Raw genomic sequence first — 14,484 nt, forward strand, 5'->3', positions numbered from 1 at the left:
AAGACTTGCTTCTATGCAAGAAAAACAAGGATACAGGGGATATTCAGAGTTCACTGGAAAAGCTTTTCCTTTGGTGCTGCTTAACACATACCAAGAGCTCTTCCAAAACTGCTGGTTCACATACCCAGCATGTCTGACTGAAGCAATAGGAACCCTTTGCTACAATTAAGGCGCTATCATTTACTTTTGAACTTTAAATTGAAGCTTGTATAGATATGTCAGATTTCTTAACTTGATCAGGTGTTGTGCAGAGTTATGTTCTTAAATTAAAGTCCAAGCTGTTGTTTCTGAGAGTGACTTAATAGCAGTAACCTTATGGTTAATCAACCATGTAGTAAAGTTCACTGTGCACTTACTGCAGTGTAATTATAAAGTGAGCAAAAATATAATTGATGCATTTTGTCAATCTGTGTAGCTGCAAGGTACTTTTTCAAAGGTTATTTTTTTTTTCAGATAAAGTAAGTTAATGCTGTTTTGGCAATTATCCTTTGACTTTAGAGATTTTACTGCTGATTCAGGTAAAACTGTGATAGATGAATAAAGATTATAAGTGTTTAAAACTAAAAAACACCTTCTGCAACAATCAGTGGCTCTGCCTTTTCAGCATAAAACTGCTCTGAAAATATAGCAAATCTTGGTGTTTAAAGTTGGTTGAAACTGAAAGATGTATTTTTTAATACAAAATAACACTTCTAAAGTACTCCTTAATTATCCTTACTGCTGTTTGTTATACAATACAGCTAGAGAGCTATGGCAGCATTTTTCCCTTGAGCATTGGCTCAGATTGAATGGGTGTGCTTGAACTTGCTTCCACTCCTTCTACAACTGAGGGAAAGAGTTCTAACTCTTCAGGACCCCAAGAAAAAAAAAATTAAAATTTCCATTAACACAATATATTTGTGTATGTGTTGCTTAGGTAGGCAACCCTTGCGCCTCACCCCACATCCTCTGCAAGCAAAAAAGATGCCAGTATGATTTAAAATTGAATATTCATATATGGAACAAGGCTATAATGCTGTAGTTCTTGCATTTCAGTAATTTTTTGGTTATCTGAAAGCCAGTGAGTCCTTCTAAAAATGTCCAGCAGTGGACATGTCTCATTCCTTTCCTGGTCCTCCTATCAGCACACAGACAGCAGCATGGATAAGCAGGACATGGCCACTTGGAGGAAATCTTTTTCAACATGACTCTATGACTTTCTGGGGTACAGAGTACATAAAATCTGAGATTTGTAGAACACTAGGGAGGGTAGAAATGGCTACATGCTGCAAGGCTGCCTCCTGCTGCAAGGCTGCCTTCTGCATTTCCATCCTGTTGCAACATAGTCTTGACTGCAGCTGATAACAGATTCTCAGTTAATAGACACAGCTTCCATTTAAACCTATACCACAATTTACTGAAAAAAACCACAAGGACCTAATCTTTTATTTCACAGGGAAAACAAGCTGAAACAGAAGATATGGAGAAATATTCTGCTCAGCTGAGACACACGCTCATCCACTTCATCTGCAGCGGAGGGACTGGCTTACCCGCCACAAGGGCAAGGAGAAACAGACTGGGTCCATTTCATGACAAGGTTTACACGTCACATGTGAGATGAGCTGGATCAATTTAAGAACAAAGCATACAAGCACAAGATTTCTCTAGGAAATCTCTTTTCCTTGTTCTCATCTTTTCAGCGGGATGAAAAGCACTGCCTGGACAACTAATTTCTTTCTTAAACTGATTACCTTTAATTAAATTATAACATTAAAGGAGAAATATATACTGGTAACAATAACTTAAAACAGTCTGGTTTACTTCTTATTTGAAGTGAAACTTGCTATACTGCCACAACCCTCAACAAAAAGGCTATAAGTTTGCAGGGTGTACTGAAGCAATTGCCTATGTCCTTGGGAGTATCCCTCAGCTGAGTTGGTAAAATGTATGATTCCCAACTTAACCTCAATGCATGTTGAGAGAGATCATGCTTCCACTGAATGCAGTTGCAAAGTATATTATGTTTTTAATGGGACAAGATTAAATCTCAGAATTAGGCAGGCAGCATGTGGTAAAGCCCATTCACCCCACAAGTATGTATGCATCTACATGCATTAATCACTCTTCTGTGGGACAAACCTTTCCTGTTAACCCCTGCTTTTATAGGGATTTCCAGGAAATCAGCTCATGCTTGGTTTGAACTAGCCATGTTTGTGGATGACTTGACATGAAGCTGCTGAAGCCAGCCAAAGTGGGTCAGTTTACACCAAGTAATTACCTTTGCCCAGCCTCTCCCCCAGCCAAAACATCCTCACCCACTGCCCACAGCCAACCCAGCTTACAGAAAAGCCAGAGCTGTGCTCTTCCCTCCCAGTGTCTAGTGAGATGAGGATGAAGTCACAAGGAAGGGCACCAACCTCAGGTACTGACCTGGAGCAATCCTCCCTCTTTATCCCCTCCATAAACATTTAGTGACCACTGAAGTGAGACTCTTCATTAAAACAGCACATGGGGCTTTTGCAGTAAACTTTGCAAATTTGTTCCTTTAATAAAATTAGAGCCAGAAAAAGCTGCACTCACATCCATGTATAAACTGTGCTGGAGTCAACTGCCTGGCTTATGCACACACAGGGAAAAAAATAGCGCCCCATATTCATAGCAACACTGTGTATAAAAAAAAGAACTTGTGGAATTAAGAATAAAACATGAGGCAATTTGTTGATTTGCCCAGGGAATATAAGAGAGCAACAAATGTGTAGATTATTCTAAGGTTGTTTTTTAGTGTCATTATTAGATCCAAGAACTGTATATAAAAGCATGCAGTCCTTCACATGCTAAAAGTATAGTTTGCTCAAACAATTGTAAAATATTCAGTATTCTTAAGATTAAATATCTGAATATTGCTTCTGAAGGAACAGCTGTCAGCTTAAATCTAAAGTCTAGTTTGTTTACTGGCTGTATTTTATATCTGTTAGAAAATGACACCAAATGGCAATAAAATTGTTGTAAGTATTCTACTGGGGACTATAAATGCCCTTTGGTTACAGTGTACATATCTTTATACATAATTCCAGTATATTTTCCCTAGAATTATGTTAAATATGTAAAAAGCCTTTTCTCATAAAGGTAAAAATGCTAGATGTTTCCAAGCTGTAATTTAGCATTAGTGTCAAGATTGCTTCAGAAAATAAGCTACGGTTACAGTTTCATTCTTTTTAAGTGTCACTCAGCATACCATATCTGATCTTGTATTCAAAATAAACTTATATGATTTTATTCACTTTTCCAGAAGTGCAGGAGGGTTTAGACATAATTTATAGCATATGGATTGATGTAAATAGCTTAAACTAAGTAATTGGCTAGTCACCTACGCTGTCTTATCCTATTACTGCTAGGTACTTTTCAAGTAATTAGGGAAAACAGGTCTCTTTTATCCAGTAAGTTTAAATTAGATGAATCCTTGACATTTGTGAAGGCTTATTTGATAGATAAAATCATACTAGACAAAAACTTTCCCTACAATGCTGAGGTTTACTAGGCCTATAATAAGAAACTGATTTTTTGTTGAGTTAAAGTGACTTATCTTTGCCCTTTTAATAAGAAATCAACTCCAGTCAGCAAAAGTCAAGATAAAAATCACCAAGTTGGTGTTATCACCACGTACACAGCAAACACGTACTGCTGTCATTAACTTTTCTATGCACAGATTTCAAATATGTTTAAAACGTTTAAATTCAATAATTTCCTTTATATTACAATAACATCAGATTAATGAATACCGAAAAGCATGAAAAGTGATTTATTTTGGGAAGGTCATTCCTTGGTTACCCAACAGTTAAACTGGATTACTATAAAGGGGAAATATATTATAGGTAAAAAAGAAAATGGTTTTTATTGCATGTGAATTCTGTTAGTTTTACAATGCTTATGAAAAAAAGACTGTACTTACAAGCTTGACCTCTATAATTTTTACGTTGCACATTTAAAAAAAAATCTTTTTATTTAACATTTCTAGGGCAATTTATACATGTCACCTTGTACTTAATGTTCCTTTTAAAACTGTTAGTTTTATCTCATCCCTATGAAACCTATAAAACTACTTTTCATACCAGACGTGAAATTTCTTGTTATACCAGGAAATCTGAACCTCTAATGGCAATACCACACAAAAAGAAATAAGTACTTTAAAGAAGCTATTACTTAGAGGACATTTATTCCTAGCTAGTGTACTTCTGCACACAGCACTTACAAACTGGCTTTGCTTACTGGGAAAAAAGAAAAGAAAAGAAAAGAAAAGAAAAGAAAAGAAAAGAAAAGAAGAAAAGAAAAGTCATTATTATTAAAGTGAGTTTTGGCTCCTTGGATAAAATTGGGTTCACATTGAAGTCATTTGATGAATTAGGGCTACAAAAAAAGAGTAGGATGTGGCTGTAAATGTGAATTCCTTATAAACATCCAACAACTTCACAGCATGATTATGCAAAATTCCTCTTGTGCCTGTCAAAGAATATCTGCTGATACAGAAACATATCTGAAGTTAAAATCATCAAGATTTAAACACATGAATCTGAGGTAGAATTTGGTCTGGTGATTTCAGTGCTGTTCTCATGTTCCTGTGTTTGGCAAGAGAAACACTGCCCCAGATACCACCAGCCTGCACACACCCCTCAGTTAGTTGAATGCAAGATTCTACTGCTTATGCTGGTGGTATCCTCTGAACAATTTTTGCACATACTTTTTCAAAGTTAGTATAATTCCTGTGTTGTTTTCTGCCAAATCGCTCATTTCCTCCTATTAAACATATTGATTTTAAAGAACACCCACCAAAACAAACACACATCATGCTGTAAATGGCACAAACCATTTAATATCTGATGGACAGGTCTTAGTCCCCAAATGCCTGAATCCATGAGGTTCCACTGTAGTATTTAGGAACAAGTGTTATGGCTCTTTCAGGTATGAGTCCTGAAACTTACAAAATTAAAAGTCAAAGTCTTTTCATTTTGCTATCTTCAGAGTTTCATAATAAAAGTGAACAAACAAGCAAAACTTTACACTGAAATAATTACATTTTCACCTTTGGTATGTCACTGTAATAAAAAGGAGGATTGCTTCACAGGAGGAAGGTACATGTTACTCCCAGTTCCTAGATGCTGTTGAATTACTCCTTGCATTCTGCAGTTGTACAAGAGCACTAGCCCATCCAGAAGAACAAAATAAGTGAAAATTTATTGTTTTCTTCCTCTGTGGACACTGCAGACCAGGTAGGTGTATATACAAAGGTAGGGCACGTCACAATTGCCACAGACCACCCCTTTTCTTACAGGTCATGTTCCTACAGTCCCAACACAACATTTCATACAAATATCTAGTCTCTGGTGAGGAGAAAGAGGTTTCCTGATCATGAAGAAAGAAGAAAGGCAGCTGTCATTTTTATGACAGAATGCCATAGAAAACTCCCTGTCTCCTATGACAGGGAGATAGAATAGATAACACTCTCTGCCTTCACCAATGTGGAAGAAAAGCCTTCCCTCCTTCATCATTGCTGGAAAAGTGAGGAGAGGAATTAAAAGCAAAATGCAAACTCTTGTTTCTTTTGGTGAGGTGTTGTACCCATTCCAAAATAAAACAGATAAGATTATGAAATTATATTGTGTAGGCAAACATAATTCCCCCTGGTAAAGGGAAATCTTATTTACACCAATGGGCGATCCAGAAAAATCTTTCCATTGAGTCACTGGGAGCAAAATTTATTTTACCTAACCCTAAGACAGACCAGGGTTAGGTAAACTAAATCACCTGAGCTTTAGAACTAACTCTAGATAGCCAAATTGAAAATGCTTATACACAACAAATTGTCAAAAGAGGGAACAAACTGAAAAGATTATTCCAAGAAGCCCAGGTGCCTTTCATCTCCTACACTCTTAAAAATTATACCTAATATTGCAATGCACCCTTCAGCTTCAAAACAATTTTCTAGCCCCATTCAAGTACCCCTGCTTGTCTAGCTGCCGCAAAGGGGAAAAAAAAATTTTCCTAAGAAGTGACAACAGCAGCCAGTAGTAAAGCTCAGGTGTACGTTTCCCCATGGCAGCAAACTTCTCACTTGTCAGTGTATAGTTTTAAAATTCATTAAATATTCCTAATTTGGAACTGAAGTAGAAAGCCCTGACCTATAAAACACACAAATGTATAATTACATCTGTTATCAGCTAAATGTAAGATCTGTATATGGGCTTTACTGCAATTATTAGTTAAGCACATTTCTTACATGTAATTGCATTTAGATCAACACGTAAAAATGCTGTAAAGCACACATTGATGTCCTAAATTAGATGTGCAGCTTTCAAGACAATGAGGTAAGATTCAGTCATGGATTTTAGGGATAGGCTATGTTATGATCTGGTGTGGGAAACTATGAAGAAGTGGCTTCAGCTATCCACATTATCCACTGCTTACTTTGTGGATGCTGGAAGCTTCTCAAAAGCTCACCTGGGAAGACAAAACTACATCATATGAGAAAACATTTCTTCTCCCTCAGAAGTACAAAACAGATTAATGAACTGAAACAGTGCACTGGATTAAGATTGCCTCGGGTGTTCAAAGACCCTCCTTCCACTGCCTGGTAGAAGCTGAATCAAATCTCACCACTGAAAAGCTGAGAAGAACGTAACTGGGAAAAACTATTCTGCAAAAAGGCACATTAGTAACAGGCAGAATGTAGGAGTTGGGCTGCCTGGTTGACCTCCAACATGGAAAAGGTATTTTAGCAAAAGTCTAGGCAATTATTCACATGAGGAGTTTCTTCAACAGATTTGGGCACGGACCTGGATTTGCCAGTTTCTTTGTTCCAGTAATTGGGTTCTACTTCATGTAGGCCACATGCCTTCTCTTGTTTTCTTTGGCCAGCTTGAAGACTCCAGTGTCTTCACTCTGGTGAATCACAAGTTCCCCAGGCAGAAAATTATGTTTGAAATCCTTGAGGACAGTTTCCTTTAAATTAAATTTTCTTTAGAAAGCCAAGTAGGGCAAAGACATTAAGAAAAAAATCTTTAATGAAGAAAACAGCCTTGAACTATTAACCAAAGGAGCAGAAGCAATGTTTGCCTCATGCTGGAAAGATGTACTTGAACCTTCACCTTAGAAGTGCGCAGATGAAAACATTGCGTTTCATCATCACTTGTGCCAAGTTCTCTGTGATGATGCTCCCACTTCTTATCTGGGTAGGCAAGGTAATATTCTTTGACTCCACTTTCTCTTAAATGCCAATCTTTTTTTAAGAGTCTCTCAACACAAGACCAAAGGCAAAAAGGAAATGTTCTTCTTCAAAGCACTTAGAACAAAAATGGCAAAGCAATGAACAAAACGCAGCCCATGAAACAAGTAATGGGTGATACATCTCTTTAATAACATCCTGTATTGTATTTTAGTGCACAAGCTGCTGAAATGCTGACAACATCCAAGATTCAATCTAAAACATACAAGATGCCAGTAGGTAATCTGACTGTGCCTTAGCTCTGTGTATCTGAGTACAAACTAAGTGAATGACCGTACTCGTAGTAATAGCTGCCTTTTAAATGTGCACAGTTCCTACCTTGTATATTTATATATATAATTCCTGTACAGAATGACTTTATGTAGTTCTAAGTGATATATATTTATAAATAATTTCTATGTGTGTAGTTTCAATGTATATCTTACATAATTGCCTTTAAATGGCTCTATAAACAATCCAAAATTGCTACTTTGCACTGCAAAAGCATTAACTCATTGATTATACACTTCTGCTTGGGAGCGAGGTCTTCCTACGGCTTTCAGTGTGTATTTCGGGCAGGGTCAGGCACGGCCTATTTTCCTCTTTTGACTGTGCCTAGCTGTGGAATGCACCCCCTTGCCTCCAAAATCTGGCAGTAAGGAGCCTGCTGAGACCTACCTCAATGATAGCCCCATCAGGCAGCCTGAGGAAGTGCCGGTAGAGCTCCTGGAAGCCGCTGAGGTGAACCGTGTAGACACAGACGTGAACAGTGGTGCTACCTTCCCAGCTGGCTGCAGCGTCAGGGATTTCATGCCGGTGCTGGAGGTCACGGCTGGAGACACCAGGCTGGCTGGCGTGGTCCTTCCAGATGTAATCAGACACTGCCACCTAGTGAAAGACAGCCCCCCCCGCCCCCCGGACACGCACACACACAGAGGCCCCCCACCCCCCACCAAAGGAACATATTTAATTAACTTCTGGCAAGAGCTTAACCGATTTAAAATGATTTTACAATAAATCTGCAAAGACTGTACCATATGCAGTGCTTGCACGCAGTTCTCTACTGCATATTTTTTTATGACATAGATCTAAATAGAGGAGATAGACAAATCCCCAGTGTATATTCTATAAAGTTAATTCTGCACAGATGAAGCTGTAATTGACTCCCGTATTAACCAAAAGTAGGGAGATCAAGCAGGGTAGGTTAAACAGTAAAATGGCAATGCTGATTTAAAAAAAAAAAAAACTTCCCAAGAATTTTGTGAGCGAGTATTTGTATTTCTTTCTCTTTGAGAAGCCTTTGCTCCTGTACCCACAAGCACTTTTTAGTCTCTGATCTCTGTATTATATTAAAATAACCTTGCGCTGCTAACTGAATTGCAGATGAGGCAGAGTAAATTAGGTGTATTTTAGGGCATTGTGTAAAGCTAGTTTATTAACAGTTACCTAGCTTCCTAGTTTGCTCTAAACATGTTTGCTTTGGTAGGCTTTGTATCTCCCTACATCAGTCAGAATTTCCATTTAGCTTTTTTCATGTAAATTCTTTTCACAGGCTAAGCAGAATTCAAGACCTCTGATGGATCATGGCACAAGGCTTAAGCACCCCTTTATCCTTAACTAGAAAGGAGGATGAGAAGCATTATTTTTGTACTTCCCCTGAAGTGCAAACACAAGCTTTTTAACCCTCACTTTTGCAAGACCTTTTCGTTGTTCATTTTCTCCCATGAGATTCTACTCCTGTTTGTGGAAGGAGGGATTGGTGATATTGCTACGTCCTTACAATACATCAGCATGTTCTTCCCTAACATTTCTATTTAATGTAGACAAAATACCACTTTTGCTGGCCTAGCACATGCTTTTTCTTTCAAGAATGTGTATTACACTGGCAGAAATGATTGGAACTTACTCACAAAGCTAGCTAAAGAAAAGCTCTCATTTAAGATAGGTACATCAAAACCTTCTTCTGCATAGTCTTGCTTTTAGTTTTTGCTGAAATGAAGAGGTCAAGTTCTTACGAGACCACAAAAACCAGATACAAATTTTTCCCCTCACTTGGGAAAAGTTAGATTTAGCTCAGTTTGCTTGTGTTCCAGTTCACATTTCCTCAGCTGTTCCTACGCATTACGAGGAATCCCATAACTAGCACAGTGTGCCAATGCCACGATCCTGACGTGCTTGCTGCTATTATGGGACACTGCCTTAGGAGAGGATTTGTTTTAGGTGAATTAAGAAAGCAAGAACACATATAGAATATTATCTCCAACTCTTTTCCAGGAATGACAGAACAATAGGATACTTCATTTTAGCTCCAGCTTCCATTTCCATCAGTCCTAATAAATTTTTTTACATTTTAAAAAAAGGAAAGGTCATCTGAAAATTTAAGGTAAAATAAGGACAGTCTGAATTTTCCACACCGAATTCTCTGGGGTTCAAAGGCTTTCATTCAGGACAGCATATTAGGACCATACAGCAGCCATAAGGACAGGACAAGGTCTGTATTTTCTTCTGTCTAGCAAACAAGACATATCCCTGCATTACACAGCGCTCCATTGGCCAGAGGTTTCATGAAAGCAGGAAAGCAACTTCCACTGGTGCAGTGTGAGCACAGAGGAGCAGCTGCAAGAGCTGCCACACCACAGCCCCTGCAGTGGTCACCCTCCTCTCTCATCCTGGTGTCTCACTACCAGAACTTCTAACCTATCCAATTCAAGAGCACCAAGGCTTCCCTGGCCTCGTGTCTCCTCCCTGATCTGTGGCTTCAGGTAAGATAAATGGTTGAGACGCCCAGCTCAGAACCTCAGTCTACAGGAAACACAGCAAATAGGATGATTTCTGTGTCAATCCTCCTTTTATGGTAGATGCATTTTTCCTTGCATTGCTAGCTGCCTTTCTTCAAAATTTTCTTCCCTCCTGAATCAGTCCCATGCTTTCCTCTGCTTCTTGTCTGACCTTCATCTTATCTGAATTTCACTGAATCTTCTTGTTCTTCTCTTGTGTTTGTCCCTATCAACTAGCAGAGGGCTTATTTACTGTGTGTTTTGCAAGCCATGAATATGGACACCACATCCTTCTTTTCAGGTCTGTTTGACCTGTTTGAGCTGTGAGCCCTGGGGCCAAAAATATGCATTCTGTACTTGTCCAGCACATGGAAGAGCATGGACCTTCCACTACTTTCACACAAATAAATTACCACCTATTTTTTTAATCAGTGCCAGATCTGAGTGTAATTTACAACATGCAATTACTGTGAGGAAGCTATGTTACGCAAAGCCATGTCACTCAAACCTTTGTGCCTGAACAAACCTTCACCTTGCCAGGGCAAAGACCTTCTTTGGAAGTTCTTGACTCTGGGTGCCATTCCTGGGACACCATATCCATATGGGACCAGGTGTGGCATCAGGAGTCTTTGTCTTGCTCCCCGAGAGCAGACAGTTCTGCAGGACAGTGGGAGTAAACAAACCCATCTGATTTGTTGTCACAGTTCAAGATCTGGTGAACTCCCTCTGAGGACATTGGTGTGACTAGCCAAAAGAACATGAGAACATGATGATATTGTTCTGCATGTCCTCTTTCCATCCCCCCTGCCCCACCCCCCTCCCCCCCAAAAAATAAAAAATAAACAAAAGCACAGACTGATCATCTGACTACTGAAAGAGAAAAGGCACTGCCAGAACTGATGGTGCTGTGGTGAGTTGCATAGCCTTAGTCTGGGAAGAAAGGAAGGAAAGAGAATCCTTCGCTGCGTCACTCATTAACTCTTCCTCAAAGACACCTGGTAGTGTGAGCTTGCCTGAAGGCACTCTTCAATATGTGGAAGGATATAACATTTGAATACCACTTCCAGGAAGGGGGGAGCAGCTCTGTTGATGGCTGTGGATTTAAAGACCCCACTGCAGAAGGACCTTTCCATTCCCTCCTTGCTAGCACCATCTGAAAGTATTTGGCAGACAGATGTCCACTGTCTTGAAACTCTCAAAACACATTTCTGTGAAGTGATAGGTCACTAGAGAGCTGCTGTGGCCTACATAACCTGAAGTAAGCTCCAAAAGTAAACTGTACTGTCATCTGAAATTTCTGTCATTAAGTTAATCAAAAATGTCCATTCATTTCTACAGGAATACAATCTGAGTTAATAAATCCACCGAGACAGGCTAGTCAAGAGACTACGCATATAGGACATGTCAGGGAAGCTGAAGTTAGCAATGATCTAGATTCACAAGGGCTGACAAGAAACCACAAAATGCCAGAGCAATGTACAGTAATCCTTAAATGAAATTCATCTTTCAGCAGAAAAACACATTAAGGATGGTAATTCAATGATAAAAGAGGCAGGCCAGAACAGGTTCAAATGCTGAATATTTCACAACATAACTTAATTAAAGCGGGACTGTGAGGCTGTTAATCGCTTTATAATAGTTCAGCTTGAAATGAGGTCTGATGCATGTGCCCTTATAGTTTATTTGTTTATATTATTATAATCATAAAATGTTATGTCGACCTAATGCAAATGTACAGTTTTCACTGGCCTTTATTATGTTGGCAGTTTTTTCTCCTTTTGGTCCTCCTATTTTTGTTCAAGTATGAGAAGGGAAGAACTGGGAGGAAGGGTCATGAATTTAGGTCAGATCAGATGATTCAGTAAGTCTCATGTGGGTTTAAGTCTTATTAATAATTTTAATACATTCTTCCTTGACAACAATTATTTCAATCACTGCTCCTTTAGCGTACACTGTGACGTAAAAATACAGGTTTCTAAGAGAGTGGAACACGTTTCTCCTACAAAAAAGGCAAATTATACCAACCCTTTGGAAATTACAGTGCATAACCTAGAAAAAAGACAAAAATACATTTGTAAGTACAAATACAAATGTATTTTGTTGTATAAATATATTATGCCACACCAAGTATACGTTATTGAAGTACAACACATGTTAAACAAAAATATGTTTTGATAAATGTATATTTATGAATATATTACACAACTGAGGCACAGGCAATTAATATTACCACTATTTCCTAGGTCAGGGTACAGAAAATGCCATGCTAGTGTGTAAAGGTACTATGATGTTTTCTATTGTTTGACAGCTTTTGTGAAAGAAGAATGGAAAGATGATATCCTCAGATTTGCTGAGCTGCAGTGAGAATGAGAGGAAGACTGACTTCTAGTGTCTTAAAAAAGACATCAGCATGAAAAAAGCTCTTTTAAAAGGTTGAGAAATATACACGTGTGTCCAAACACTTGATTATGATTAGTATTGATTCTTAAGTGTTTGCAGCAGCATTATTATTAGCAATGTCATGTGAATCAATTCCAGGTTCATGCATTGCAAAATGTATAAAAAAACTGTTTGAAAACAGCATTTAAAGAAAATGCATAAAATTAGTAAAATGGACCAAATCAACCAATTTAAAATGGGTGGAACTGAATGCTGGTCATGACAAATAATTAGCAAAAGTTACAAGCTGTTAACTTTAGTCAAAAGGGCAAAAAAGTGTTAAAATGATAGGGGGAAAAAAAAAAGACATCAAAAGTCGAGAGTGCTGTATTTACTTCAAGTAACTTTCATAAACATGGTAAATGCATTTTCTGTGGTAAGAGTTGTAAATATGGGAATTACTGTCCTGGAGGCAATCGTTGTTAAACCAGCGTAGCTTTACAATTAAAAAGAACAAAAGCCAACTAGTGCTAACCTCTGAGGGAAGCTCAGCACCCCTTAAGCATTACAAACCCCATTTCTGACAAACTGTTGTTAAAAAACCTTGCCAGCAACTTTGGTAAAAGAAGAATTTACATGGAAATATCTAAAAAGATCCTTCCTGTCTGTGTCAAAGGCACCTTGGTGGTGTCCAGGTTCCAGTGAGGCTGTCACTGCACCTCGGTTGGAATCAGATGTGACAGTGAGGAAAGTTTCCAAGCCACTGAAAGGAAGGATGGGGCACTTTACAAATTGTGAAAATCAACTCAATTTGAATAAATCGTGAAATCGGAGAAACGGCAAACAAAGACACAGACAAGAAAAGCTATTAGGATTGTCAAAAATCATACCACCACGAGAAAGCCACACCAAGGTCCTCATGTTTAACCCTTACATGCACGAAGTGCTCACACACATTTATGCGAGCGCAGTGTGCTTTGGTGGGGCGGCAGCGTCTGCTCTTGTTCCTGGAGCAATAACGAGGCGTGTGAGTGTCTCATGTTAGCAAAGGCCTTTGTGGCCTCCTGGTAACTCTGCTGAGAGATACCTTGTTTCTAGATCGTCCTATTTATCAACATAATGGACCAGCATAAGGGACCAGCAGTATCCAGGAATTGTTTGTTTCAGTCAAATTATGAATGCCTGAAGCATTGTTGTTACAGTCTTCCCTGATTTATTTAACAAACAGACATGGACAGACTAAATGGTGAAAAAAAGGCATATACAGAAAATAACCTCTTTGTAAACGACTAAGGAGAAATCCCAGAATAGATTTATGGAAAGCTGCTTAGCACCATAGCACTAGGAAACAGCAGCAGGTCTTTTTGTTTCTGATTTGCAATAGCATCCTATTTATGGATATGTCCAGTGAATAGCAATGCAGATCTTTTCTAGGGAATGATTTTCATCTCCTGCTTTTAGATATTACAAAGTGCAGCCACATATTCTTTAGCTACACTGCACATGCTGCTTGTGTAGTCTGCTGCTCACCATCCCATTTTTTCAGATCTAAATCTTTTGTGGTTTTAAGAGTCCACATTTCAGTCACCATTAAAAAAAAAAAAAGTAGAAATACTCTCTTCCAAACAATAATAAATCTGGGGAAAAAAAGTCATCTCAAGAATTAATTAAACGAAAACTGATATTCAATGCAGCAAAAACCTTAGTGAGTAAAAATTAAAGGCCACAGCTTTCTTGCATTTCCTTGTGCATAGCAGTGTCTTTGTCCATTGATTTGCCCTAAGGAAAGGAGATAAAATGCATTCCCTTCCTACTCCCAAGAATCCTGCTATATTCCAAGCCCAGAGTGGGTTTGGTTCAGACGGGCAAGAGAAATCTCTCTCCATGCCTCATTTCCCAAATTTTACAAGGGATGCTGGAATCAGTTACTTAAGAAAGCATCTTCAGTAACTTCAGACAGACAGGATTTTATATACAAAAGTGTTTAGGAAAAGTTATTTTCCCTATGGAAGTCAGGATTTTAATGCATACAAGGGCATATCTGTGTAAATAAGAGTGTCTGCTATTCATTATCTGCTCATCAACATTTGTTAT

Source organism: Passer montanus, unplaced genomic scaffold (genome assembly GCF_014805655.1).
Source record: "Passer montanus isolate IOZ18808 unplaced genomic scaffold, ASM1480565v1 scaffold26, whole genome shotgun sequence".
NCBI classification, from domain to species: Eukaryota; Metazoa; Chordata; class Aves; order Passeriformes; family Passeridae; genus Passer; species Passer montanus.